This window comes from Octopus sinensis, linkage group LG3 (assembly GCF_006345805.1).
Source record: "Octopus sinensis linkage group LG3, ASM634580v1, whole genome shotgun sequence".
Lineage (NCBI taxonomy): Eukaryota > Metazoa > Mollusca > Cephalopoda > Octopoda > Octopodidae > Octopus > Octopus sinensis.
In genome coordinates this window covers 152,816,029-152,821,843 of record NC_042999.1, presented here as the reverse complement: position 1 = coordinate 152,821,843, position 5,815 = coordinate 152,816,029, and the positions used below count along the sequence as shown (strand labels likewise).

The following is a 5,815-nucleotide window of genomic DNA, read 5'->3' as shown; positions in this document are numbered from 1 at the left end:
GCGTTCGGCCAAGCCTCTTCTTTCTTTCGTGGTCTGGCCGTTGTCCATGCAACATCGATATTATCCCCTGTGTTTTTTTTTTTTTTGTTTTTCAGTGTTAAATGGGAAAATAAGTTTAGGAGAGATTGAAGATACAAGGGAAAATTCAGAAAAGCATGTTTAGAAGACCAAATCTTCATACAAATTCCAATATTCAATAAATTTTCACATGGATAGTTCAAATATTTGATGAATTTCATGAAAATCACACATGACCGAAAGCTCGGTAACATTGGGGCATATTAACAATTAGATACGATTAAGTTTTGAAAAGAGAAGGAAGAAGAAAAGTAAAGAAGCTCTTTTCTTTTTCCAATTTCTGTCTTACTGCATGAATGAGGACCCTTCGATGCTGGTTTTGTTGTTAATCCCTAAACTTCTTACGCATTTGAAATGCTCAATCCCGATTAAATTATACTCCTGGCGCATGGCTTAATGGTTAGGGCATCGAACTTACAACCTTACAATCGTGAGTTCAATTCCCGGCGAGGCGTTGTGCTCTTGAGCAAGACACTTTATTTCACGTTGCTCCAGTCCACTCAACTGGCAAAAATGAGTATCTGTATTCCAAAGGAGCAGCCTTGCCACACTCTGTGCCACGCTGAATCTCCCTGAGAACTACGTTAAGGATACACGTGTCTGTGGATTGCTCAGCCACTTACGCCTTAATTTCACGAGCAGGCTGTTCCGTTGATCGGATCAACTGGAACCCTCGTCGTCGTAACCGACGGAATGCCAGTAAAAGGATTCTCTTCCGGAATCTTCAGCATCATTGCGTTGATTACCACGTCATGGCATTGATATGAAAATTTTAGTTACCATGGATTCTTCTTACGATCTTCTCTTCATTGGATATGTGTTATTGTCCATAACTCTTTCTTATATGGCGGAAGATGATTTTCATTTTTTATGGTCTGTTATATATGTGTTCCTCAAAACACGAGATGTTTTACTGCTTCATATTATGTTCTTTACTGATTTATTATTTATTCTTATGAATTAAATAGTATGTTTGGTATTGTTGTTCCAACAAAGACACATTCGCCACTATTACACAGCAGTTAATCATTGCTTCAGTTCTCCAGTTGATACTCGATAAAAAACAAATCACTTTCGTTCATTGGAAAACATGTAATTCCGTGTCTTTATCTACTTCTCCATTCAAACTTTATTAAATGAATCCATTCCGCTAGTTTGGTGTATTGGAATCTGCTGGCGAATGCTATTTCCACCTCTCTCTCTTCCTCCTCTCTCTCTCTCTCTCTCTCTCTCTCTCTCTCTCTCTCTCTCGTTCTATACTTAATACGATAAATATCTGTAGAAGACGAAGATTGGTTGAGAGTCACCCAATAAGTAGAATATATTTTCTTCCCACAATAAATATTGGTCTTCTACCAGCATAAAAGAAATCATTAAGATTAGCTCTGCAGAATATGGCGGTACATGACGGAACCAGTAATACGGAGGACAAAATGCCTTGCGGTATTTACTTTCGTATTATTACGTTTCGAGTTCAAATCTCATTCTTATTACCAGTCTTTCATCGTTCTGAAGTCGATAACATAATCTTTTTATCTTTTCCTTGTTTTAGTTATTAGACTACGCCCATCTGGGGCACCACCTTGAAAAATGTTTGGGCGAGTGAATCAGCCCCAGCACTTATTTCTTTTGTTTTTAAAGTTTGGTACTTATTCTATCGGTTTTTTTTTTGCAGAACCGCTAAGTTACGGGAACGTAAACACCTCCAACACGATTGTAAGGCGGCGAGAGGGAGACAGCCACACCACACACACACACACACACACACATGAACTTACAAATACATACATAGATCGCTAGCCACTACACATTCTTTATTTTCTCTCCTTGTTTCTTTCTGTGTTCCTTTTTTGTGAAAGAGCGTAGGCTCGAAACGTTAAAGAATTTTTCACTTCCCGAGCGTTATACTAATACATTTGTTTGTTGTCTACACAACCTGTCTTCGAGTGGTTTTTTGTGAATTCTCCCTATAATATGCCTATATATATACGAAAGGCTTCTTTTAGTTTCCGTCTAACGAATCAACTCAAAATTATTCAAATATTATGATTATGTCCTTTTGAGACTCTTAGAGATGGTTGTTATATGAAGTAAAATACCGGTATGCTCTCTCTTTTTACTCTTTTACTTGTTTCAGTCATTTGACTATGGCCATGCTGAAGCACCGCCTTTAGTCGAGCACATCGACCCCAGGACTTATTCTTTGTAAGCCTAGAACTTATTCTATCGGTAACTTTTGCTGAACCGCTAAGTTACGAGGAGGTAAACACACCAGCATCGGTTGTCAAGCGACGTTGGAGGGACAAACACAGACATACAAACATACATGCACATACATATACATATATACGACGGGCTTCTTTCAGTTTCCGTCTACAAAATCCACTCACAAGGCTTTGGTTGGCCCGAGGCTACAGTAGAAGACACTTGCCGAAGGTACCACGCAGTGGGACTGAACCCAGAACCATGTAGTTCGTAAGCAAGCTTCTTACCACGGTCCTTAAGCAAGCTTCTTACAGATTTATAATGCGCTTACAAACGTGGAATAGCATTTTCTGCAGTATTTTGTCTCAGAGAAACTTCACGAAGAAAATTGTTAATAACACAAAGTTTGGCTCAGAACACCTATGGATCACCAGACACAGAGTCTCGACCTGAATTCGTCTCCTCAGTGATGAACATCCTGGACGATCTGAAGCAAGCTGAAAATCATGTGATGATGTAATCAACCAGCCAATTGGATGTTGTTATACATCACTGGTCACTGGTCACTGGTCACTGGCTTTGCATTGTTTTGATTATTCTAATGATGCCGTCCGATGGCTATGCTACTAGACCAACATTCCGTTTGACCGGAAAATCATTCCGTCGCAGGGTTACCTAGTCATATTTGGGTGGACAGGAGTAGCTTGAAAAGAAGTGTTTTGTTCGAGACCACAACGCGCCGTTTACACCGGGAATCAAACCACGATGCAGCAATTGTGAATGTCACGCTCTAACCATTAGGTCAGGCGGCCTCACAAGCTGAAAATATTTGCTCCAATTTAGAAAACGTTAGCCATGTTAGAATTTAAAAAAAAAACACACTCATAAACAGCATTATATTAAAATACCACCTGGTATACACACAATGCACATATAAACGTGGTAAATCTCTAGGCGTAATGTTTTGTGCCGGGGAAACTTCTCAAAGAGACTTGTCTATTAAAAGCACTGGGCTTTGCTCAGAATACTGGTAGATAGCCAGATACGGGTTTTCTACCTAATTGCGTTCTCCTCAGTGACGAATAAGTTGTATGTTCAAAGCTAAGATGAAAAATTCTTGGTCTAATATAGAAATCGCAGAACAAAACAACAAAGGCTAACCAGGTAAGAAGTGGCCTTGTGTTAACATTTAAAACCAGTATATTATCTCGGAGAATTTCTCGGAGAGACTTGTATGATTTGAGTTAAACACAACTCATTATTTAGTTTCATCTATCTCATTTCCAAATACAAACCTTACTGACAATGATTTTAGATTTCATTCTGGCCATTACAATAACAACCACCACAGAAAATCTCGCCTTTCTTCTCTAACAACTTATATCTAATTTAGGCGATCAAAATAGCCGGAGGCAAGTCCATAGTGAATTGCATCTGTTTTTCAATTTTATATTTGAAGTCATTTCGTTTAATTCCATTGATGCTCTTGGGAATATCTGCAAAATATCTCATTATACCCTCTTCTGGCAAAACTAAATAACATTTTACCAAATTTTAGTTAACCAAAATATATTTTCATGGTATTATATTTTTTAAGAATAAAGAGCGCATCTTTGTCGAGATATCAAGCTTCTGTCTCGAAGATATAGGACTAATTGTTCTTAATTTCCAAAATAGGCGCAAAAGAAAAAAGACGAACAATTGTTAGAAATTGGAAGTTAAATTTCAAAAATATTTCCATTATTTTTACAGACCCCCCACTATCAACAATAAATGTCGTCTACAATAGGTATCGTCTGCAAAGAATCAATAAATAGATACCATTGTTCCATTATAAATTCAAAATATTAAAGATTATTAACATACGGACGTTTTGTCTCCTAGCGAAATGTCCCGCTCTTAATAAGTTAAAATCTTATTGAAGCTGTAAGATTTTCATTAGTTGTACATAGACATTCTTATATTTTTCTCATTTATTTTTTGATGTGATGTTTATCAGTGCTAGATAACCAAGTCCTACAACAGACAACATGTTATTTTATTCAATGTCTCAGAAAATAATATCCGGTCTTTTCTCCTTGCATCTTATTGGTAATTTACAGTGAGATATTCAAGCAGTTTTCATTATTTTTATCTCTTTCTGTCTGCATTTTACTTCGCTAACGGTATGTCTCAATGAATTTGTGTCAGTTTTCTTGTATACATATGTATCACTATGTACATACATTTGTGTTAGAGTGATGGATGTATATATAGGTGCTTAAATTATATATTCGTATGGTTACATGATTGAGCTACGTTCTTGCCTTATTTTATTGACTTTGTTTAATACATACATGTTTATAGCTGCGTGTGTATCCGCGTGTACGTAGATGCAAAAACGTATATATATATATATATATACATACATACATAAATATACGTATACCGATGGACATTTACTCTTCGTCTGATTTGAATTGATGATTGCGAGACAAAAACCATTTTATATATGCGCGTATATATATATGTATACACAATACAAACACATACAAACATTTGCATATATGTGTTATGTATTAGTATAAATGTTTGTAAGTATATCTGTATTTATACACGTATATATATATATATATAACCAATCCATAAATATACAACATTATATATATATATATATATATATATATATATATATATATATATATATATATAAATATATATATATATATATATATATCTATATATATATATATATATTATAATTTATATATATATGTTGTATGTATGTATGTATGTATGTATGCATATATATGTATGTATATATGTATATATACATGTTTATATATTTAGATGTATATATACGTACGCGCGATACACACGCAACAATATATAAACATGTATGTATTAAAGTCTATAACATAAGGCAAGAACGTAGCTCAATCATGTAACTATGCGAATATATATATATATAGATATATATATATATATATATATATATATATATATATATATATATATATATATATATACAGCTTACTGTTCCATTCAGGTTGGATTAACAAAACAAGTATTCCAGCCAGTGAGAGATAAATATCATTTAATGTACACTGTGTTAGAATAATAGCTACTTATAGATTCTTACCATTGAGACATATTGTCAAATTTTTAGAGCGTGCCTTGTATCTCCCATCAGTGTGCGCAGAGCCTGAAAATTGTTTGGAGATATAAGACACGATATAAAATTGGCCCAACCAGTTGCATCAGTAGCAAAAAGTATTAGTAGCCGTTATCTTAATACAGTGTGCGTTAAATTATACACGCGCGCGCGCACACAGACACACACACACATGCACACATGTAGACGTAGACGTAGCTGTGCGGTAAGAAGCTTGCTTCTCAACCACATTGTTCCGGGTTCATTCTCGTTGCGTGGCAACTTAGGCAAGTGTCTTCTACCATGGCCTCGGGCCGACCAAAGCCTTGTGAGTAGATTTTATTGGTGGAAACTGAAAGAAGCATGTCATATATATACATACAGTTGAAATTTACAGAA

General features: G+C 35.5%; 1 pseudogene; it reads right to left on the bottom strand.

Annotated features, from left to right (window-relative positions):
• Positions 1 to 3,614, bottom strand: part of LOC115209567 — a 93,890-nt pseudogene extending 90,276 nt beyond the window's left edge.
• Between the last annotated feature and the right edge of the window lie 2,201 nt (positions 3,615 to 5,815).